The sequence below is a fragment of the Oncorhynchus nerka genome, linkage group LG14 (assembly GCF_034236695.1).
Source record: "Oncorhynchus nerka isolate Pitt River linkage group LG14, Oner_Uvic_2.0, whole genome shotgun sequence".
Classification (NCBI taxonomy): domain Eukaryota; kingdom Metazoa; phylum Chordata; class Actinopteri; order Salmoniformes; family Salmonidae; genus Oncorhynchus; species Oncorhynchus nerka.
This window is the reverse complement of record NC_088409.1, coordinates 33,187,435-33,213,154: the sequence shown is the minus strand read 5'-3', so window position 1 is coordinate 33,213,154 and position 25,720 is coordinate 33,187,435. Positions and strand designations below refer to the sequence as shown.

The following is a 25,720-nucleotide window of genomic DNA, read 5'->3' as shown; positions in this document are numbered from 1 at the left end:
ACGCTCTCGTTGGCTGGCCCTCGCTTCATACTCGTCGCCAAACCCACTGGCTCCATGTCATCTACAAGACCCTGCTAGGTAAAGTCCCCCCTTATCTCAGCTCGCTGGTCACCATAGCATCACCCACCTGTAGCACGCGCTGCAGCAGGTACTGTATATCTCTCTGGTTACCCCCAAAACCAATTCTTTCTTTGGCCGCCTCTCCTTCCAGTTCTCTGCTGCCAATGACTGGAACGAACTACAAAAATCTCTGAAACTGGAAACACTTATCTCCCTCACTAGCTTTAAGCACCAACTGTCATAGCAGCTCACAGATTACTGCACCTGTACATAGCGCACCTATAATTTAGCCCAAACAATTACCTCTTTCCCTACTGTATTTATTTTATTTATTTATTTTATTTTTTTGCTCCTTTGCACCCCATTATTTCTATATCTACTTTGCACATTCTTCCACTGCAAATCTACCATTCCAGTGTTTTACTTGCTATATTGTATTTACTTTGCCACCATGGCCTTTTTTTTGCCTTTACCTCCCTTATCTCACCTCATTTGCTCACATCGTATATAGACTTGTTTATACTGTATTATTGACTGTATGTTTGTTTTACTCCATGTGTAACTCTGTGTCGTTGTATGTGTCGAACTGCTTTGCTTTATCTTGGCCAGGTCGCAATTGTAAATGAGAACTTGTCCTCAACTTGCCTACCTGGTTAAATAAAGGTGAAATGAAAAAAAGAAAATGTAGATTTGCATGAAATGTGTTTATAAAAGGAAAACATTTTCCTAGACCCTAGGCCACTAAAAATGTTCCCCATGTATGCAACTTCTCTAAAGCTTCTACTCTACTGCTCTATGCCACTATGCAAATTAAATGATATGCATGCAATGTAAATGTTTTCTCATGTGGTTTCCGGTACCTCAGAGCTCCCCCGCATCCTCATCAGTTTCACACACATCCATGTACTGTTATGTGAAAAATATAAATGAGGTCCTTAAAACATGTAAGTTTATCATACATTGTAAAAAAGAAACCTGAAGAGCCTTATAGATTTGTCAAAAAGCAGCTACAGTTGAAGTCGGAAGTTTACATACACTTAGGTTGGAGTCATTAAAACTCGTTTTTCAACCATTCAACAAATGTCATGTTAACAAACTATAGTTTTGGTAAGTCGGTTAGGACATCTACTTTGTGCATGACACAAGTCATTTTTCTAACAATTACAGACAGATTATTTCACTTATAATTCATTGTATCACAATTCCAGTGGGTCTGAAAATTACATACACTAAGATGACTCTGCCTTTAAACAGCTTGGAAAATTACAGAAAATGATGTCATGGCTTTAGAATCTTCTGATAGGCTAATTGACATCATTTGAGTCAATTGGAGGTATACCTGTGGATGTATTTCAAGGCCTACCTTCAAACTCAGTGGCTCTTTGCTTGACATCATGGGAAAATCAAAAGAAATCAGCCAAGTCTGGTTCATCCTTGGGTGCAATTTCCAAATGCCTGAAGGTACCACGTTCATCTGAACAAACAATAGTACGCAAGTATAAACACCATGGGGCCACGCAGCCGTCATACCGCTCAAGAAGGAGATGTGTTCTGTCTCCTAGAGATGAACAAACTTTGGTGCGAAAACTGCAAATCAATCCCAGACCAACAGCAAAGGACCTTGTGAAGATGCTGGAGGAAACAGGTACAAAAGTATCTACATCCACAGTAAAACGAGTCCTATATCGACATAACCTGAAAGGCCGCTCAGCAAGGAAGAAGCCACTGCTCCAAAACCACCATAAAAAAGCCAGACTACGGTTTGAAACTGCACATGGGGACAAAGATCATACTTTTTTGGAGAAATTTCCTCTGGTCTGATGAAACAAAAATAGAACTGTTTGGCCATAATATCCATCGTTATGTTTGGAGGAAAAAAGTGGTAGGCTTCCAAGCCAAAGAACACCATCTCAACCGTGAAGCACGGGAGTGGCAGCATCATGTTGTGGGGGTGCTTTGCTGCAGGAGGGACTGGTGCACTTCACAAAATCATCAGGAAGGGAAATTCTGTGGATATATTGAAGCAACATCTCAAGACATCAAGTTAAAGCTTGGTCACTAATGGGTGTTCCAAATGAACAATGACCCCAAGCATTCTTCCAAAGTTGTGGCAAAATGGCTTAAGGACAACAAGTCAAGGTATTGGAGTGGCCATCCCAAAGCCATGACCTCAATCCCATAGACATTTTGTGGGCAGAACTGAAAACGTGTGTGCCAGCAAGGAGGACAACAAACTCAGTTACATCAGCTCTGTCAGGAGGAATGGGCCAAAATTCACCCAACTTACTGTGGGAAGCTTGTGGAAGGCTACCCGAAACATTTGACCCAAGTTAAACAATTTAAAGGCAATGCTACCAAATACTAATTGAGTGTATGGTAACTTCTGACCCACTGGAAATGTGATAAAATAAATTAAAGCTTAAATGAATCATTCTCTCTACTATTATCCTGACATTTCACATTAAAATAAAGTGGTGATCCTAACTGACCTAAGACAGGGAATTTTTATTTGGATTAAATGTCAGGAATTGTGAAAAACTGAGTTTAAATGTATTTGGCTAAGGTGTTTGTAAACTTCTGACTTCAACTGTATGTAGGCTATCGTTGTCCTCATCGCTTCTCATGGCACACACTGCTAAAGCGGTTGACTCGCAATTGATAGTGCACTTTAACCCTGCACCCCTTGTAAAATATTGACTCAAAAGTATTGTACAGTTCCTATAACTAAATATAAACCCTACCGGCACCCAACATAAGTACTGGTACCTATTTAAGTCCAAGTCGAGCACTGCACACTACATGTAAATTCTCATTTCAAAAGGGGGGAGAGGGGGTGAGATTCGAACCCTCGCCACAAACTGCGACAATTACATGGAATAGGCACTTTACACAGAGAGCAATTTGACCAGTCAGTGAAATACACATGATAGTTGCTTTGATGATCAGAACATGCTGTTGGGCATGCTGCCCATCCATGAACAAATGTTGGAAAGCGTCCAACTACTTCAACGATTTTAATTGGCTGATTGACTTGTGCCAGGATATAATCGGTGCCACCTATTGAAGTTAGCCAAAGGCTAACTTGTACCACGTTATCTGATGGGACGAGCTACAATTGAACTTTTGGTCACATGTAAGTACATTTTAATTGGCTGATATGCATTATGTGTGTGAGAACCCATTTAACTTTAAATGCTTGCTTATGTTCGGAAACATGTTTGCAAGTCTGACATGCAGTCTAGCAAAATGAAACACACACACACACCCCGTCCTAACACAAGCTGGTTAATGATAACAAAATAGCAACAAACAAACAGTGAACCTGACACTATCTCCCTCCCTCCCTCTCAGGTGTTCACCCCCGCGGTCGACCCCCCTATTATCACCCCATTCTGATCTCCAGATCGGTGGATGAGGGGATAAAATAAAGGACTAAAGGAGAGGGAGCTGTCTTTGTGTGGAGCTGGAGCACACAAAGGTAGTGTTATCTCTGTTTGTTCTCTGTCACAGTGCTGGCCCTGGGGAGCCGAACACAAGCAGACAAGCTGGCCAGGACACACACACACACTCACTACAGCACCGAGACCGAGGAGTGATATAGGCTTCACACGCATCACACTCACAGGCAGGTTGATCTCTGTCTGTGTCTACCAGCATGTGTATATCAAATAACAAACATAGAGCTTCACCAATGGGCTTAGCCGTGTCTCTCAAGAGGAGAGGGTTAGGAGGAAGGGTTAAATCCATCAAAGTGCACTAAAGCCCCGTTCACACAGCCTATACTGGAGGAGGATCAACACTCCCTGGATGTAACGCAGTGCCTCCATTCCAACAGTTTTTAAAAAAGGGGTGGATCAGCTAAATATTGCGGAAAGAATATTGGTTCCATCAATGTAATTGTCTGCATCATTTCCCCATATATTTTTTGGGTAAATATATATACCCATATACATACACGCATGTATACATATACACATATACAGTGGGGGGGAAAAGTATTTAGTCAGCCACCAATTGTGCAAGTTCTCCCACTTAAAAAGATACCTGTACCTGTGATGAAAATTACAGGCCTCTCTCATCTTTTTAAGTGGGAGAACTTGCACATTTGGTGGCTGACTAAATACTTTTTTGCCCCACTGTATACATACACATACCTATATAGACATACATACTTTTTTAAAGAATATACCTTTATTATTATTCCCCGCAAACCCTACCACCGATCCCCCAATTGGAGTAAACTAATAAACACCTTGGCTTTAACCTTCAATTTATACATCTTATACACATTTTACATTCAGTCTATTTTACAATAGTTATTTTTTGTTTGTTTTTAGTCCTTCCTCTATTTCTGATGTCCATCCAGTTTGATTTCTATTTGTAACTGTGCTATTTCACAAAAGTTCTGAACATATATACATTTTACAGACCCCGTATGTTCTACATGTTTTATCTTGCTATTAGTCCCTTCAGCTCCATTCAACCTCTCCCATCTATCTCTCAACATCATCCAACTGGTTCTTTAGCTGCTTTAGCCTAGTCAGCTTTCAACTAGAGACAGACAATACCCCTTAAATATTCCATGACACATAAGTGTAACCAACCGGATTTTGAACCTGAGTCTTCTGCTCGGCACGTGAATGTGTTAGGTCACTGTGCTAAAAACTAGACATTGGCTTTGGAGCGAACGCAAGTCATCAGTTCTCAGGCAAGGTTTACTGCGAGTGGGATTTCAACAAACCACCTGTATTACAGAAGCGTCTGAAATAAATCTCCCGTTACTATAACCACTGAGGTGTTATGAGTTTCCACAGTGATGAGTTGGCCGTCTAGTCTGCTCTGCTAGCTGGGCGGATCGCGCCAGGCACCCACTGGGGAGAAAAGGGTTATCAGTCCCCAGTCACACAACAGCTCTCTCCCCTCCCTAATTGGCCAAACTGCTTAATTGGCCATGGAAATCATAGAGACAGTGGTTCTGGCAGCAGCCTTAATATGCTGAAGAAGACACCTTTATTTAAGTGAAGTTGGGCTAGGTGAGGTGTCTATGGCAATGCACTGACTGAAGCAACATCATTTCATTTACCACTGGAAAGGGAAGCTGAGAGATTACAACAAGAGAGTGTGAAGGAGGCCGTACCAATGATTTAAGCAGCACTGCAAAGCTACTTACTTTTAACTACAGTGTCTGTCTTCCTAAAGAAAACAATTGCTGTTTTTCAGCCTTTTTTCCCTAAATGTATTCAACAAAGTGCTAATTTGAGAGTGGTTTTATTTCCTGCTAAAATAATTTGTTAGGGAATCTTCTACTCACGCATACATATAGTGTAGTTATGTTGTGATAGGGTGGGCAAATAGCATGCAATGATTATGAGAGCACTTTAAAGAGAATCTTTGAATCTTCAATCTGTTTATACGAGTAGGTATACAGGTCAGGATCACATGATTTATTGCACTGCACAGACAAATGATTGATTGATCAATCAATTGCAATTTGTTGTTGTTATTGTCCAACATGGACATTGCAGGTGAAACTTTTTTTTGGGGGGGGGATGAGAGAGCAACAATTAAAACAGTAGAGAAAGAAAAAACAACATGGAACAAAGTCACGTCCATGACTGAGGAAGACTTCTAAAGGAGATCACCATTACAAACATCCCACTGGGCACAGACGTCAGTTCATCATCTAGTTATGATTTACAATAAGTTGTCAAATAACGTAAATTCATGAATGAAGGGCGACCTTCACAGCCAACAGAGAACAGAGGGGGTGAAGGACCATGACAGTTTCATTTGTTTGAGAGGACTTAAGAGGTGGTCCTTTCTGCACTTGTTTGATTGGATTGTCAATGAGGATGAGGAGAAGACAAATAGTCTCTGTGTGTGTGTGTGTGTGTGTGTGTGTGTGTGTGTGTGTGTGTGTGTGTGTGTGTGTGTGTGTGTGTGTGTGTGTGTGTGTGTGTGTGTGTGTGTGTGTGTGTGTGTGTGTGTGTGTGTGTGAGACAGGCTCTCTCACATGCTACAGAGAAAATACTTTATCTGACCTCTTTTTAAACTAAGTATTCAGGAAAAAAGAAAAGAAGGCGAAAAGCACAACCTTCCCACTTTACACATCATGGTATCACAGTGTCCCTGTCATACAGAAACCCCCAGACTTCAACACCAACATGTCAGTCACATGATGACATTTTAAAAAGATTAAGAATAAAAGTTAAAGCATCTAAACCACAATTATTTCATTTTTGAGAGGCAAGTTTTTGTCTAACAAACTGAGGAGTGTGTTCTGGGGCTAACAGTACACATCCAGCTGGTGAAACCTAATCTCCCGGGGCGATGGAAAGGAGGCGAGCAGACGTCCAAGTCAACAGAGAGGCAGACCAAGACTCTGACCCCCAAGCTGGCCACCACGCTACACACACACACAACACACAGACACATATACACACATACCGATGCCCCGAGTGCTCACACAAGCCCACGGCTCAGTGACAAATGGAAGGGTGTGCTGGCATATTTCATTAGACCAGCTGCACCCACAGTGTGTGTGTGTGTGTGTGTGTGTGTGTGTGTGTGTGTGTGTGTGTGTGTGTGTGTGTGTGTGTGTGTGTGTGTGTGTGTGTGTGTGTGTGTGAGAGAGATAGAGAAAGAGAGAGAGACGGACAGACAGACAGACAAAGTGAGATCAACCCACTGCAAACTGACCAAAAGTCCAAATAATTCCCTTGCCAAAAAACAAAGAAAGAAAATATTCAGATCCGCTCTAAAATCATTTTCTAGGAATTGCTTTTCATACATTTTAATTCTCATGTCTCTGATAAAACATTAGCGCCTGAATACTAATATGTGTCCTAAAACGTCCTCTGGATAAAGCCAGTCGTGCCGTTTCGTGGTCCCAGATTTGTCCGTGGTGGAGCAGCTTGTGGACTTGGCCTGCCATGGGGAAGAGTAATGGTATTTGGCAGATGAACCAAACACGACTGTGGCTCCCCCTTCCTTACCCTCCTACCCTACTGCAGAGAAACAAACACCCTGCATGAAGGGATGCCATCATTGCCATGCATCAATGGCTGTCTATGGGAGGCCTGCCTGACTGAGTCCCACTGCCGGTGCTGCCAGCCTACATGGCTCATCCCTGGCTCTGTGTCTGAGAGACCAGTGGGAGTCTTCTTCCCAGGGGAGGGTGGCTGTTCTGGGCTTGGCATGAGGAGAGGCAGCCTCGTCCTCTGTGGTTGTGGGGCTTCCTGACCCTTGCTGGGGAGGGGAGCAGATGGCCAACTGGACATCCACACTGTGGCCTTCTGGTGCCTCTCTCTCTGCCTGCCACATATGCTTCACCCTGCGGCTATCTGTTTCCTGGATCCCTCACAGCATCACCATGGCTACACAACCCCCAGAAAGAGAAGAGGGGAACACACATGCACGCACATGGCTGCACATGCTTAATGTCTATGGCAAAAACATTTGAAATACTATTGAACAATGAATAATATGTGAGAAGATGTATCACAGTACATGAAGCAGAATCATTAGGACTATAGCCAACCATCAAGAGATAAAAGGAAATTTCAGAAAAATACAACAAAATTGGCAACTATAAGGCTGTGTTTACACAGGCAGCCCAAATCTGATCTTTTTTCCCACTAACTGGTCTTTTGACCAATCAAATCAGATATTTTCACATCATATCGTTTTCAGAGCTGATCGGAATGGTTAAAATACTAATTAGTGAAAACAAGATCAGAATTGGGCTACCTGTGTAAACAAAGCCCAATAGACATGGCTGGGACTTATTGGTTCTGACAAGATAATCACAACCCTGCAGCAATGACATTCATTAACACAGAAAACACCTCAACAAGTCATCTGGGCACGCGCACTTGTGGACTTTCAAACTGAGGCTCAAGCTGTGTATAGTGCCATACTGTAAGTGTGACATAATGTATCATCATTCTCAAGCTGGCGAGGGACGTGATTGCATACATTGGGTAAGGGTGACAGTTTTCTGGAATCTTGACTCTGACGCTTCATAGCAGATGGTGGTAACTATCTATCTGCAGTGTGTTTGTGAGTCATGATAATCATGACAAAAAGCCAAAGGTAGCAGGCATCAAAAAATGTGCAATGTGTTGCTTCCACAAATGGAGAATTATGAGTGCTCTAAACAAAAAAACGTTACATTTCAACTAACATAATAGATGGTTGTTTTAATTTAAATCAATATCTGTGTTGTGATATGTAGTGTGTGATGGAACATAACATTTTTTATTTATTTTTTTAAACATATTTTAACCACACTAATTGTGTGTCTAATTTTCTGACCCATGTACACACATATGTCTACACACACACATATGTCTACACACACACATATGTCTACACACACACATATGTCTACACACACACATATGTCTACACACACACATATGTCTACACACACACACATATGTCTACACACACACATATGTCTACACACACACATATGTCTACACACACACACATATGTCTACACACACACATATGTCTACACACACACATATGTCTACACACACACATATGTCTACACACACACATATGTCTACACACACACATATGTCTACACACACACATATGTCTACACACACACATATGTCTACACACACACATATGTCTACACACACACATATGTCTACACACACACATATGTCTACACACACACACATATGTCTACACACACACATATGTCTACACACACACATATGTCTACACACACACATATGTCTACACACACACATATGTCTACACACACACACACATATGTCTACACACACACACACACTTTATTAATAGATCATCAATTTCTCCTGCTCAGTTTTTTCTGGATGTTTTCTTTCCTTCTCCAGCATAGTAAACTCTGGCATCTCATTGCCCTTGCCAATACTTCCTGGAACGAACAGAGTTGTGAGGCAGAACCAGGAACTAATTTCATTAGCGTCTGGCTGCCATTGGTGAATAATTAGGGTCTGTCCTCCGTCTGCGCTAGCCCGGCCCAGCGTTCTGAGAGGTTAATAACCAGTAACAATCAATTACTTAACTAATCTGATACGATCAATAAGGTCCTCCAATTTACAAAGTATGTAGCCAGAAGAGGGGCAGAATACGATAAAACCTTCGACATCAAGTAACGGGATGTTTTTATTAGAATAGACAATAAAATAACATATGGTGTACATTTACTATGTGCATGTATTTACAGTTGATAAGTCTTAATGTTGATATTACACTGGTGGAATCTGCAGAATCCAAACGGCTCAAAAACTAGACCAATGAAGTTTAGAATGTTTGTTATAATAAAATGAAAAGTGGTCCAAGCCCTAAAGTGTTCCCCGTGATAGGTTGCCACATCAAAATAACTACTTGGTTTTCACCATGAGAGTTTATTCTCAGGTTTTAAAAAAAGACAGAAAAATTGTAGAAAGCAGCCAAGCTGGAACACCAAAATTGGTGCTTTTATGGAGGTTTGTTATAGTCTGTCTCCCATTTGACACATACACTGGGCATTTGATTTGCCTGACCCAGTCTCTGTGTCCTCTGAGAGAACATTGGCATACCAGCAGACATTTAATTGTCCATTCAACCCTTTAGTCGTCTTCTCTTGTATCGGAGTGCATCTGGGAACACATGAGAACGGATTATTTTAAATAATATCTAACCCTCCGTCCAGCCATTACTCACACATCACAGACCACTGGCCTTGTTATTGGGAATTGGAGATGGCCACAAACCATTGTCCGTCTTGATCCACAAATGAGTAAATCCACAGCCATGGCCTACTCCTCCATTTGTCTCCTTCCTTCACAATGGGGCCTCAATTACCCCCCAGGATTCAGTCACTTACTTACAGTATGCAATCATAGCAATTACCATCCCATCTGACCATCTCACCCCAGCTCAGGCTCAACATAATCTTTCGATTGGCAGAAAAATAGTTTTTAATGACATGCCTTTTTTATGTATATTGAAACGTGCTCCCTTAATTCCACTACCATTGTGATGACTTTCCTGCCTGGGCAATCTAACCAAGTTGACAGTGTAATGGAGAAAATGACCTTGGAATAGCAATTGATGCCGTCAGACAGTGCTTGATGATAATGCTGGAAAATGAATGAGAGTAGTTGACCTAGGAATCATTTGATAATACAGGCATATTAATAACTGAATGACAACCTCAAGAGTTCATCATCAAGAGTTCCTCCCTCCTCTGATCTTTGAGATAAGATTATTAGTTGGCAACAGCATCACAAACAATCACATTCATCAAACAATGGATGGTTATGCCCTGATTCCATTTGATTTGAGGTGAGTCAGATTTAAAGGTCCTGATTTGGCCTCGTTTTAGATCTGGTTGATTAAGAAATGCTAGCGACCATGACTGAATTCAAAGGTGTGGTTTGATGTGGGTGTCTCATGTGTTCCAGTTGGGAAGCGTTAGCCAAATTATTTAGCCAATTAGCTTCAGCCGGCTGGCGTGCGATCGAGTTGGTTTGACTTTGGATAGCCTATCTTTGGGGATAGTTAGGGACTGTCAAAGAATTACACAATGTAAATAAACAATATTTTCATGTTGCAGACCCTTTAGTTTTTATATGTGAATTTATATACTTTAATTGGTTTTAGGTTTTTAAATAATTGAAATCTGGAGATTTTGGAATTTTAACATATTGTCCCATATACATTCTGTAATTTTCTGATGGTCCCTAACTGATGGTCCCCATAGGGATATCCAAAGTCAACCCACATTTACCACAGGGATTACGACTGGGTCGCCTGCAGATGAATCCTGAATTGATGATTACTTGTGTGCTGCCAGTTGTGGGCATTTGGGCAGGATTGAAACAAACCCAACCTTTATTTACATTGTGATTCCGTTCACGACCTCAAGTCTCACAAAACTCTATTTTGGACAAGACTGACTTTTTGACCAAAATTATCATATTTACACTTTGTAGCCAATTTTGACAGTTGAATAAATGTCTATGACTCATGTCGATGCCAGGCTATTTTCTAAATGAGAAGTAGTTTTTTAAGGGGCAATTGTTGTTCAGAGCACAAGGTGAGCCAATGTGTCATCTAACTAACATGCACACTGTCACTTTCCATTCAGCACCACCAGAGAAAGGACCACATCAGGCCCACGGGCAGCATCTGTACAGTGATTTAACCTCACTCGGACCATGGACAGCATTTATACAGGTTACCACCAGTCAACCTATTGAGACATCAGCACCACAGACAGGGTCTATACAGTCATTCTAACTACACCAGGACCACTGACATTCTGCACAGTGACTCTAACCATGGAAAGCACCTTTCAAAGTTACCGCCAGTAAATCTAACCATATCAGGACCACAGACAGCTCCTACACCCCCTGCAGCTGTACTCCAACCCTGCAGTCTGCACAATAATGATGGGTGACATCCACCGTTGATGTTGAATCTGACTTTTTCATTCCCTTTATAACAACACATGAAAACAAAGAGCACATAGTCATATACTTAGATCACATGGAGAAAAATGCATTGGTGTGCTGAAATAATTTAGCTTAGTTCTGAGAAAAGTAAATAGCCATTACTACAGAGTGCTCAATAGGGATTATAAACTCAGCAAAAAAAGAAACATCCTTTTTTCAGGCCCCTGATTTTCAAAGATAATTCGTAAAAATCCAAATAACTTCACAGATCTTCATTGTAAAGTGTTTAAACATTGTGTCCCGTGCTTGTTCAATGAACCATAAACAATTAATGAACAAGCATCTGTGGAAAGGTCGTTAAGACACTAACAGCTTATAGATGGTAGGCAATTAAGGTCACAGTTATGAAAACTTAGGACACCAAAGAGGCCTTTCTACTGACTTTGAAAAACACCAAAATAAAGATGCCCAGGGTCCCTACTCATCTGCGTGAACGTGATCACACGTGGGACAGGTACAGATTGGCAACAACAACTGCCCGAGTTACACCAGGAACGCACAATCTCTCCATCAGTGCTCAGACTGTCTGCAATAGGCTGAGAGAGGCTGGACTGAGGGCTTGTAGGCCTGTTGTAAGGCAGGTCCTCACCAGACATCACTGGCAACAACGTCGCCTATGGGCACAAACCCACCGCCACTGGACCAGACAGGACTGGAAAAAACTGCTCTTCACTGACGAGTCGCGGTTTTGTCTCACTAGGGGTGATGGTCGGATTCACATTTATTGTCAAAGGAATGAGAGTTACACCGAGGCCTGTACTCTGGAGCGGGATCAATTTGGAGGTGGAGGGTCCGTCATGGTCTGGGGCGGTGTGTCACAGCATCATCGGACTGAGCTTGTCGTCATTCAGGCAATCTCAACGCTGTGCGTTACAGGGAAGACATCCTCCTCCCTCATGTGGTACCCTTCCTGCAGACTCATCCTGACATGACCCTCCAGCATGACAATGCCACCAGCCATACTGCTTGTTCAGTGCGTGATTTCCTGCAAGACAGGAATGTCTGTGTTCTGCCATGGCCAGCGAAGGACCCGGATCTCAATCCCATTGAGCACATCTGGTACCTGTTGGATCGGAGGGTGAGGGCTAGGGCCATTCCCCCAAGAAATGTCCGGGAACTTGCAGGTGCCTTTGTGGAAGAGTGGGGTAACATCTCACAGCAAGAACTGTCAAATCTGGTGCAGTCCATGAGGAGGAAATGCACTGCAGTACTTAATGCAGCTGGTAGCCACACCAGATACTGACAGTTGCTTTTAATTTTGACCCCTCCTTTGTTCAGGGACACATTATTCCATTTCTGTTCGTCACATATCTGTGGAACTTGTTCAGTTTATGTCTCAGTTGTTGCATCCTGTTATGTTCATACAAATATTTACACATGGTAAGTTTGCTGAAAATAAATGCAGTTGACAGTGAGAGGACGTTTCTTTTCTTGCTGAATTTAAATGAAAACCTCTTTGGGATAGGCGTGCCGCTAGCGCCTGGCATCGACAACATCCGGTGTTGTAATTCAAATGACAAAAATAATAATATTAACCATTCATGAAAACACAAGTGTCATACATCATTTAAAAGTTTATCTTCTTGTTCATCCAGCCACTTTGTCAGATTTCAAAAAGGCTTTACGGCGAAAGCACACCATGTGATTATCTGAGGACAGCGCCCCGCATACAAAAGCTTTACATACATTTTCCAACCAAGCAGAAAGTCAGAAATAGCGATAAAATAAATCTCTTACCTTTGAAGATCTTCATCTGGTTGCAATCCCAAGGGTCCCAGCTACATAACAAATTGTCCTTTTGTTTGATAGGGTCCTTCTTTATATCCCAAAGAAGTCAATTTTGTTGGCGCGCTTGACTCAGTAATCCACCAGTTTCCTTCGTTCAAAACGCATACAAATGAATCCCGTAAGTTACCAATACATTTCTTCCAAACAAGTCAAACAGCATTTCCAATCAGTCCTCAGGTACCCTACTTTGTAAATAAACGATAACATTTAAGATGGAGAATACCGTAGATCTTTACCGGATATAAATAACGAAGTGCGTGCCCTCACTGGAATGCGTTACAAACACTACAGCCAAAATGGGAGCAACTTACAAAAACAACCAATTCTAGTTCATTTTTCAAAAAACAAAGTTGAAACTCTTTCTAAAGACTGTTGAGATCTAGTGGAAGCCCTAGGAACTGCAATCTGGGAGGTATTCCCTTTATATGTAATCAGTGGTGAGCTGGAAAAAAAAGTTTTCTGGATGGATTGTCCTCGGGTTTTTTGCTTGCCATATTAGTTCTGTTATACTCATATACATTATTTTAACAGTTGTGGTAATGTTAGAAACTTTTCTATCCATTACTACCAAGTATATGCATATCCTAGCTTCTGGGCCTGAGTAGCAGGCAGTTTACTTTGGGCACTTCATTCATCCAAACTTCCGAATACTGCCCCCTATCCCGAAGACGTTTTAACATGCCTGACAAAAGTGAGAAGATAAGGTTGCATTTCCAGTGGTAGTTACATGAACAGTCCACAATGAGTGCTGCACTACAGAGGTGGACTGAGAAAGAGAGAGGTGGGGATGAGTCATCTATAGGATGAGAGAGAGAGAGAGAGAGAGAGAGAGAGAGAGAGAGAGAGAGAGAGAGAGAGAGAGAGAGAGAGAGAGAGAAAAAAACATATTGTTCTATTTTGTTTTCAATAAATAATTTGGTAGAGTCAGTATAGAGTATTGTTATGTGTAGTAATATGGTAGAGTAAGAGCTGTGGATTAGTGAGGAATGGGGGCCAAGGTCAGGTCAGGTCAGAGTAAGGGAGAAGGAACAGTTTATTACCCACATCACTTAACTTCCTGCCTAGCAATGAAGATGTAATATTTTGAGGGAAGGAGGAGACGTCACCTAAATTGGCCAAACTTAGCAATGGAGGGAGAAGGGCCTTGATAAGGGATGTGACCAAGAACCCTATGGTCACTTTGACAGAGCTCCAGAGTTCCTCTGTGGAGAAGGGAGAACCTTCCAGAAGGACAACCATCTCTGCAGAACCACCAATCAGGCCTTTATGGTAAGGTGGCCAGATGGAAGCTACTCCCCATTAAAATCCACAAGACAGCCCACTTGGAGTTTGCCAAAAAGCACCTAAAGACTCTCAGATCATGAGAAACAAGATTCTCTGGTCTGATGAAACGAAGATTGAACTCTTTGGCCTGAATGCCAAGCGTCACGTCTGGTGGAAACCTGGAACCATCCCTACGGTGAAGCATGTTGGTGGCAGCATCATGCTGTGGGGATGTTTTTCAGGGGCAGGGACTGGGAGACTAGTCAGGATCGAGGCAAAGATGAACGGAGCAAAGTACAGAGAGATGCTTGATGAAAACCTGCTCCAGAGCGCTCAGGACCTCCGACTGAAGGTTCACCTTCCAACAAGATAATGAGCCTAAGTACACAGCCAAGAAAACGCAGGAGTGGCTTCGGGACAAGTCTCTGAATGTCAATGAGTAGCCAAGCCAGAGCCCAGACTTGAACCCATTTGAACATCCCTGGAGAGACCTGGAATTAGCTGTGCAGCAACATTCCCCATCCAACCTGACAGAGCTTGAGAGGATCTGCAGAGAAGAATGGGAGAAATTCCCCAAATAAAAGTATGCTAAGCTTGTAGTGTCTTACCCAAGAAGACTCAAGGTTGAATACTTATGCTGTATTCAACATAAGTAACATTACAAAATGTTATATTTGTAATACGTTTTGTTTTAAATACATTTGCAAAAATGTATAAAAACCTGTTTTTGCTTTATCATTATGGGGTATTGTGTGTAGATTGATGAGGGGGAAAAACATAATACATTTTTGAACATTTCGAATGCACCGTATAGAGCATTATTATGTGTAGTAATGTGGCAGAGTAAATATAAAGTATTATTATGTGTAGTAATGTGGCAGAAAAAATATGGAGTATTATTATGTGTAGTCATGTGGCAGAGTAAATATGGAGTATTATTATGTGTAGTAATGTGGCAGAGTAAATATAAAGTATTATTATGTGTAGTAATGTGGCAGAGTAAATATAAAGTATTATTATGTGTAATAATTTGATAAAAACGTAACAAAACCTGTTAACCTCATCCACGTATGACTATGACAACTCAAAGCACATCAGTAGCAGGGGAAGGAGCTGATTGGGCAGTCGGAAACTATGTGCAAATTAATTGGCTGAGAGACGGATAAACAGAGAGAATCAAGCATTGCAGATTGGCTGCCTGCCTGTAGCGGAAGCTGGCAGCATGCAGGCTGAGTGTTCTCATTCAGAGAGCTGAGGGTGGTTTAACAACAGACAGAGAGTGATAAACAGCATATACTGTACATCCAACAATCTATTTAGCTATTTCTATATGTATCACGCCATCTCCCGCCCTCCATCTATGCAACCAGCATCAGATGTTATATTGACAGACACACACACACACACACACACACACACACACACACACACACACACACACACACACACACACACACACACACACACACACACACACACACACACACACACACACACACACACACACAGGCTAGACACATAGTATACTAACAAACTACAATAAATCTCAGTCCTTCCTGGTTCTGCTTCCTGGATGCATCAACGGAAGAGCATCCTTAATGGCTTCCTCCCTTCCCCCTCGTCCCTGCCTCCTCCTCATTCCCCCTTCTCTCTCTCCTTACACTCCCTTTGTCTCTGACTGCCGCATTATTCAGATAACGAGAGAAAACAGCATGAAAAAGAGGGATGGATTTCCCACACATTACCGTCCTCTGGAAAGAGAGGGAGAGTTAGTGGTGTGCTCTGAGATTCAGCTCCAATTTAGCAGCAGCTTCCAGACAGCTACGGCTTAAACATCACATGACCTTCCGCCTGCTCCTGCAGCACTGTCATATGACAGCGTAGGCAGGGGAAATGCACTCTGGGATATGCAGTACAGAGGGGCAAATTGACTGCGGCAATCAAGGAACAATAGCAATTGCAGAGATAGGAATGAAAACTTTTCAAATGAAACAAAGTGGATTCATTGTTCTTAATGCTTCTTGATATGAGTAATCTATACCTGTCATTTGTGTAATATACATTTTGCATGCGGAAATAGAAATTGACTACATTTATTACATCTATTACTGGAAACACGTGGTTATGTTGTGTTCTTCTATTCTTCCCAGTGAATTGTTTCATATCTGGAATATATCCTGTGAGTTCAATGGTGTAGTGTTCCACTTAATGCTGTTAGAGCAAGGAGAGTCTGCAGAGAGAAAGAGAGAGCGAAACAGAGATACAGAAAGAGAGGGATACAGAAAGAGAGAGATTCACAGAGAGAAAGTGCACGAGAGAGAGAGAGAGAGAGAGAGAGGAATCTGTAAACTGGAGCTGTATCTGACCTCAGTGAGGTGAGTGTATAGTGGGCCAGTCACAGCCAGTGAATGGCAGAGAGGTAAGGTAGTGTGAAGGAGAGATTAATATTACATTAACCTGGGTGAAACAGGGTAAACCAGGATCTCCTGGGACCAGAGGTGACAACAGTCCTCATGGAGAGGCAGCACAGTCTCCTCCATAGCAATAGGATTACTTGTTGGACCTGAGTCCACCCATCATGGCACATTGACTTGAATGGGAATGCCCGTTCTAGTAATTTTGTTTCTATGGTCTTCACATTGGACTAGTATATTAGCTAGTAGATGAGCTCTGTGCAACAACTGCTATGGTGAGATGTTACTGTAAAAGCCTAGGTGACAAACTGGGCTCTCCAGGGGAAGAATGCCCTAACTAACATTGGCAAAATAGCACTCTTTCCTGCCTGCCTCTCTCTCTCTCTCTGTCTCTTTCTCTCTCTCTCTCTCTCTCTCCCTCTCTCTCTCTGTTGACCTTCACACCCTCACACTGGGTGTTTATGGCAGCCACAGCCATGGAGGGACGGAGGGATGGGACTACTGCCTAAGTCTGTTCTCTTGGACGGTCAGTATTTCAGAAGCTTTTAGATGTGTTCTACATTCTCTGGTTCTTTTCTCTTTCAGTCAGGCAAGTCATCTATCAGTCATGCATGTCATCTATTTCAGTCATGCATGTCATCTCTCAGTCATGCATGTCATCTCTCAGTCATGCATGTCATCTCTTTCAGTCATGCATGTCATCTCTCAGTCATGCATGTCATCTCTTTCAGTCATGCAAGTCATCTCTCTCAGTCATGCATGTCATCTCTTTCAGTCATGCATGTCATCTCTCAGTCATGCAAGGCATCTCTCAGTCATGCAAGTCATTTCTTTCAGTCATGCAAGTCATCTCTTTCAGTCATGCATGTCATCTCTTTCAGTCATGCAAGTCATCTCTTTCAGTCATGCAAGTCATCTCTTTCAGTCATTCATGTCATCTCTCAGTCATTCATGTCATCTCTCTGTCATGCATGTCATCTCTTTCAGTCATGCATGTCATCTCTCTGTCATTCATGTCATCTCTTTCAGTCATTCATGTCATCTCTCTGTCATTCATGTCATCTCTTTCAGTCATTCATGTCATTTCTTTCAGTCATGCATGTCATCTCTCTGTCATGCATGTCATCTCTTTCAGTCATTCATGTCATCTCTCTGTCATTCATGTCATCTCTTTCAGTCATGCATGTCATCTCTCTCTGTCATGCATGTCATCTCTTTCAGTCATTCATGTCATCTCTCTCTGTCATGCATGTCATCTCTTTCAGTCATTCATGTCATCTCTCTTTGTCATGCATGTAATCTCTTTCAGTCATTCATGTCATCTCTCTTTGTCATGCATGTCATCTCTTTCAGTCATTCATGTTATCTCTCTTTGTCATGCATGTCATCTCTTTCAGTCATTCATGTCATCTCTTTCAGTCATGCATGTCATCTCTTACAGTCATTCATGTCATCTCTCTGTCATGCATGTCATCTCTTTCAGTCATGCATGTCATCTCTTTCAGTCATTCATGTCATCTCTCTGTCATGCATGTCATCTCTTTCAGTCATTCATGTCATCTCTTTCAGTCATTCATGTCATCTCTTTCAGTCATTCATGTCATCTCTTTCAGTCATGCATGTCAAGTGTACAATCTAATATTACGATATCTGCTAAACTGTTACTGTTTACCTAAATCCAGCACTATTATCTCTTTCATTGTGTATGATATTGTATCTTTAAGTACAGTCTTCTGTAAAGCACAATCATCTTACTGTTGTCTGTGTTTTGTCTGATTGTTAGTACCACAGACTTAAGCAGAAATATAGAATCTCTATAACTGGTACACAGTACCATCTGTGGTTTCCATTTCAGACTGACATGTCTGGCATCGTCCATCGTTCTGTGGCAGGTTTTGGGCCATGTGTGTCTCCTCTGAGTATAAGACTGCTGACCAGAGAGAGGGAGGGAGGGAGAGTTGTAGTGAAACAAGAGAAATGAGGTAACAAGAATACAGTTGCCTCCATCAGTAACATTAGTTAGTTAGTTGTAACATTAGTTTTTTTTGGGGGGGGGGGGGGGGGGTGTAACATTTTAGCAGCAGACTTTTTGTTCTATAGTAGTTAGTTAGTTGTAACATTAGTTTTTTTTGGAGGGGGGGGTGTAACATTTTAGCAGCAGACTTTTTGTTCTATAGTAGTTAGTTAGTTGATTGACTGTTCAGAAATGAGACTGTGTTACTATCCGTATGTAGTTCCAAACGCAACTGATTAAAACTGTTTTAACTGCTGCTCAAAACTGTTTTAACTGCTGTGCAAAACTGTTATAACTGCTGCTCAAAACTGTTTTAACTGCTGTGCAAAACTGTTATAACTGCTGCTCAAAACTGTTTTAACTGCTGTGCAAAACTGTTATAACTGCTGTGCAAAACTGTTATAACTGCTGCTCAAAACTGTTTTAACTGCTGCGCAAAACTGTTATAACTGCTGTGCAAAACTGTTATAACTGCTGCTCAAAACTGTTTTAACTGCTGCGCAAAACTGTTATAACTGCTGTGCAAAACTGTTATAACTGCTGCTCAAAACTGTTATAACTGCTGTGCAAAACTGTTATAACTGCTGTGCAAAACTGTTATAACTGCTGCTCAAAACTGTTAGTGGTATGTTCAATTTCAACTGTTAACATTATGGACGATGAATTCATCAAGAAGAATAAATGAAATGTAGATGTAGACAACAGAACAATGATACGTGGAAAGTTATATGGATAAAAGCAGATCAAGTTGTACTAATAAATACAGATATTTACAGCGACAACATTAGTTGATTTAGCTGACTCCTGCATCTTAACTCCCAATCACTGTCTACCTCTCAGACAGGGCTTGACGGTTAGACTGAGCCAACCACATCCCCAGCTAGCCTGGCACCGAAGTTGGTTGAAATCAAACTGGAACTTTTCTCCACTCCTTCAATTTGGACCTCATCCACCCCACAACTCATTGTAATTCATTTTTTAAAGAATGTTTCTGTTAAAACCAGGGAATACTGTGAACTTTCTACCTGGTTGGGTTTTGAACAGCTCTGCCTCCATGACAACCTCCACACGGGCTAGAATGTCCACGTTCTGGCGAGCAGTATGGTTGATGCCACTTGACTTTGATGTCTCTAACTCAGCATCTGTGGTGTCCATCAAGTCCTTGAGAACACAAATGGACTTGCTAAACCTGTCTGCTGCTTGCTCAGTCATGTTAGGACCCAGGCCCTTCAGAAAAGACTTCAAAAAGCTGTTGAGGTGTTCCAGGAGTAAGTCAAGGGTTATTCTTTCCCCTCCCTTTCCAAAACCTGTTCCAAGTAAGACTGTGTGCCAGCCGAGGGGAAAGAGTGGCAATGACTTGCAAGGTCAGTAGAATGGTTCTGTAGGCATATTGGCTATGACCATAGGCCTTGTAGAACAACAGAGCTACAGTGTATAACTTCAACAACATCTCACCATCTCCCTCCTTCACTGCATCCTGCATATTGGACAGGAAGAAGCCGAAGATGGGTCTTGCACGTATGTTGTTTTTGTGGTCCCCCTCACTAGACCAGGGTGTATTCATTATTCCAATAGAAACTCTCATTTGCGTTTTTTTATTTCGAGTAAATGGTTTCTGTTGCAAAACGTTTTGCAACCGACTAAACATTTTGCAACAGAATTGGCGTAATGATTACACCTCTGGTTGCAATTGGCACTGAATCTATTATCAAGGCATAATGTTTTTTCTTATGGTTCTGCCTTGCTTTGATGTATGTGTCAACATTTCTGCCACCTGGCACACGGCATGGGAGAATCTCCCTCTGTAGAGGTTGGCCCCTGGACGTATTCCTGACTGACAACATTGGTTACAATGTTAGCGATATCATCAAACATGAAGAATCTGTCCATAATTTGTGACACAGAGACAAGCAGCCAGCTCCTCTTCACTTCAGGTGAATCACTACTAACGTGGTCAGGAATTAAACAGTTTTAGACATCTGTTGAGACCAATTGAAAAAAAAGTGTAATAACAACCACGATATATATATATATTTGTTCAAGCAATAAACATTACAATAGAGCTATGGTATTTCAACCACATAAGACAATTAGATAATTACATGGTAAACTATTTGTAATGGTGTCATCTCATTGTATTCTGGAATAAGAATAAGATCTCAGACATGTGGAACATCAAGCATTTCAAATGTAGGGTCAAACATGTGCCAGACCTTTAATGATTTTTCTGATGATGATGATGCCTGTGTGGAGTGAACATTGACCATGTTCACAGACTACACCATATCCTCAGTCTAGAGCTGTGTCCATCCTGACCTGAAGCCGTCCTCAGACCCAGAGACTCAGGCCAGGACCAGAGTCATTATGACACATTATGGAACTGGGCAACATTCCAGAAGACATTTCTGGGTTAGAACACCATTCAATTGTTTCAGAATCATATTTCCAGACCCTTTATGACTTAATAAGCCCGAATCAGCGGAAGTAAAGTAGAGAAGACCCATCCATCACAATGTGAATCAGAATGTCTAAGATGTCATCACTAGTTTACAGTCCAGACATCTCTTTGTCCGAGCTGGCTGGGTCTTGGGCTGATGAAGGGCAGAATCGCCTGCTGGGACAAGGACAAATAATAGTAGTTAGTATAAAGACAGCTAATATTCAGTGACCAGAGTCATTGGGGACAGTGGACAGTCTGATCCTATTATGTCAAACTCAATGACAGATCATTTTTGAACTATTTCTCTTCTTATTTGTCCTTGTCGGTTTGTGTGTGTGTGTGAAATATGGAGTCCTATACTGTATATACACGGTGTATAGACTAACCAGGTGAATCCAGGTGAAAGCTATGATCCCTTATTGATATAATTTGTTAAATCCACTTCAATCAGTGTAGATGAAGGGGAGGAGGCAGGTTAACAAAGGATTTTTAAGCCTTGAGACAATTGGTACATGGATTGTTTTTGTGTGCCATTCAGAGGGTGAATGGGCAAGACACAATATTTAAGTGTCTTTGAACAGGGTATGGTAGTGCCAGGAGCACCAGTTTGTGTCAAGAACTGCAACACTGCGGGTTTTTCACTCTCAATAGTTTCCTGTGTTTATCAAGAATGGTCCACCACCCAAAGGACATCCAGCCAACTTGACACAACTGTGGAATGCCTTTGGAGTCAACATGGGCCAGCCTTCCTGTGGAACGCCTTTGGAGTCAACATGGGCCAGCCTTCCTGTGGAACGCCTTTGGAGTCAACATGGGCCAGCCTTCCTGTGGAACACCTTTGGAGTCAACATGGGCCAGCCTTCCTGTGGAACGCCTTTGGAGTCAACATGGGCCAGCCTTCCTGTGGAACGCCTTTGGAGTCAACATGGGCCAGCCTTCCTGTGGAACGCCTTTGGAGTCAACACGGGCCAGCCTTCCTGTGGAACACCTTTGGAGTCCATGCCCCAACGAATTGAGACTGTTCTGACGGCAAAAGTGTGTGTGGGGGGGGGGGGGGGGGCAACTCAATATTAGGAAGGTGTTCCTTGTGTTTGGTGAACTCAGTATGATGCCAACATATTCCGCCACTTTTCAGCAACCAAGATGCCCCCCAGTTGGAAGAATAGTCAAAAGATCTTCTCCCCCAAGAAGAGTCTTCAATGCAATGATTTGCTGTTCTTTCAATGAACTTCCAGTTCTCAAGAGCAGCCATTGTTATGATTTTACACTTCTGTGCCAAGTTGTTTCTAGTAGTTGTCGTAATCCACTAAACCACCCCCACAGTTTATCAGAGGATGCTGATTGGTCCGGCCATACTGTGGACGGTAGGGAGGGGCTCAAACTGTTTGAATGTGGTCGTGGCCAGACTGTATCTATGTTGCAAAACTGAAAGTAAGCTCGCAAGATCAAGATGATTCCTACGAGGCCAGCTGGGGTCCAGTAACTGCCAGCCTAGTGGTTAAGAGTGTAAGGCCAGTAACCGAAAGGTTCAAATCCTTGAGCAGACTAGGTGAAAAAATCTATCAATGTGCCTTTGAGCAAGGCACTTAATAAAGCTAGGCATGCATATATATAATCACATGTGCGTAGTGGCATAAAGTTGAGCAGAAGTGTTTTTAGGATTTCCACACATGCGGCCATTTTTGTTAGCAGAGTCTGGATAGTTTTTTTGCCTTTTATAAAGGCATTTCATGCAATTCTATGCCATTTATACAATAAAATACATTAGTAGAATAGTTTTTAATACCACACAAATTACTGAAATGAGTGGCTACTCTGAGAGTGGGAAACTGAGAGCAATAATAATGGCCTGGTCTTGAACGCCAACAATAGCCCAGGTCAATGAAGAGACATACATATAGTACAATGTATAGACTACAGTAGGCTACTAAATAAACTTTCCAGTGGCACTGCCTCCCCCAATGATGAAGATGAAGCCTAGGCTACTCACCGGTGATGGCCGATGTGCTCGTGCCAATAGCCTACCTCAAGATAAGCTACTTTGAAAAGCATTGCTATTCGGTCAGAATACCTCAAAAGTTTTAAAACAACTTATTAGCTTCTTCAGATAGATTAGTCTTTTCAACAGTATGCATTTGCTTTCCAAAATGTACGCTTTTCTCGCAATTGCATTTAAAAATGTCCAAAAGTCAACTGACGGCCACAACCAACCATAGATGACAGTTCAAATTTAAGTCAGGACTGGCTGTCATTGCTCGTATACCCATGAGTTTAATAGTCAAATTGCCAGGGTTAGAGGTTCCAAAACCCTTCTATGGATTATATGTCTATGGCCACAACGCATCAAGCTGTTCTACAGTACATTTGGAAAGTATTCAGACTCCTTGACTTTTTGCCCAATGGTTTAAATTGTTTTTTCCCTCATCAATCTACACACAATACCCCATAACCACAAAGCAAAAACATGTTTCTAGAAATGTTTGCAAATATAATAAAACTGTTTGCAAAATGTTTATAAATATCACATTTACATAAGTATTCAGATCCTTTACTCAGTAATTTGTTGAAGCACCTTTGGCCAAAGATTACAGCCTTGAGTCTGCTTGGGGATGATGCTACAAGCTTGGCACACCTGTATTGGGGGAGTTTCTCCCATTTTTCTCTGCAGATCTGCACAGCTATTTTCAGGTCTCTCCAGAGATGTTCGATCGGGTTCAAGTTCGGGCTCTGGCTGGGCCACTCAAGGACATTCGGAGACTTGTCCCAAAGCCACTCCTGTGTTCTTTTGGCTGTGTTCTTAGTGATATCGTCCTGTTGGAAGGTGAACCTTCACCCCAGTCTGAGCGCTCCTAAGCGCTCTGGAGCAGGTTTTCATCAAGGATCTCTCTGTACTTTGCTCTATTCATCTTTCCATCAATCCTGACTAGTCTCCCAGTCTCTGAAAAACATCCCCACAGCATGATCCTGCAACCCACATGCTTCACCGTAGGGATGATTCTAGGATTCCTCCAGACGTGACGCTTGGCATTCAGGCCAAAGAGTTCAATCTTGTTTTCATCAGACCAGAAAATCTTGTTTCTCACAGTCAGAGAGTCCTTTAGGTGCCTTTTGGGAAACTGCAAGCAGGCTGTCATGTGCCTTTTACTGAGGAGTGGGTTCCATCTGGGTATTCTACCATAAATGCCTGATTGGTAGAGTGCTGCAGGGATGGTTGTCCTTCTGGAAGGTTCTCCAATATCCACAAAGGAAGTCTGGAGGTCTGTCAGAGTGACCATCGGGTTCTTGTTCACCTCCCTGACCTAAGGCCCTTCTCCCCCGATTGCTCGGTTTGGCTGGATGTCCAGCTTTAGGTGGTTCCAAACTTCTTCCATTTAAGAATGATGGAGGCCACTGTGTTCTTGAGGACCTTCAATGCTGCAGAAACGTTTTCGTACCCTTGCCCAGATCTGTGCCACGACACAATCCTGTCTTGGAGCTCTAAGGAGAATTCTTTCGACCTCATGGCCTGTTTTTGCTCTGACATGCACTGCCAACTGTGGGACTTTATACAGTCAGGTGTGTGCCTGTCCAAATCATGTCCAATCAATTGAATTTACCACAGGTGGATTCCAATAAAGTTGTAGAAACATCTCAAGGATGATCAATGGAAACAGGATGCACCTCCGCTCAATTTTGAGTCTCATAGCAAAGGGTCCGGATAAGTATATATTTAATTATTTTTAATTATTTGAGGCCTCCCGGGTGGCGCAGTGGTTAAGGGCGCTGTACTGCAGCGCCAGCTGTGCCACCAGAGACTCTGGGTTTGTGCCCAGGCTCTGTCGTAACCGGTCGCGACCGGGAGGTCCGTGGGGCGACGCACAATTGGCCTAGCGTCGTCCGGGTTAGGGAGGGTTTGGCCGGTAGGGATACCCTTGTCTCATTGTGCACCAGCGACTCCTGTGGCGGGCCGGGTGAAGTGCACGCTAACCAAGGTTGCCAGGTGCACAGTGTTTCCTCTGACACATTGGTGCGGCTGGCTTCCGGGTTGGATGTGCGCTGTGTTAAGAAGCAGTGCGGCTTGGTTGGGTTGTGTATCGGAGGACGCGTGACTTTTAACCTTCGTCTCTCCCGAGCCGTAGCTACTAACAATTGGATACCACGAAATTGGGGAGAAAAAGGGGTTTAAATTCAACAACAAAAAAAAGAAAAATAATAATAATAATTTGCAAAAATGTTTACATTTTTTAAATTTAAAAAT

The 25,720-nt window shown here is 42.3% G+C and overlaps 1 protein-coding gene across 1 annotated transcript in view; it reads right to left on the bottom strand.

Moving 5' to 3' along the window:
* LOC115140901 (t-SNARE domain-containing protein 1-like) overlaps positions 1-16,454 on the bottom strand; it is a 125,767-nt gene extending 109,313 nt beyond the window's left edge. Inside the window, exon 1 of the mRNA XM_029679356.2 lies at positions 16,361-16,454. The gene's annotated coding sequence lies outside the window, so the exon portion shown is untranslated. The remainder of the gene's footprint in view (positions 1-16,360) is intronic.
* Positions 16,455-25,720: the final 9,266 nt, after the last annotated feature.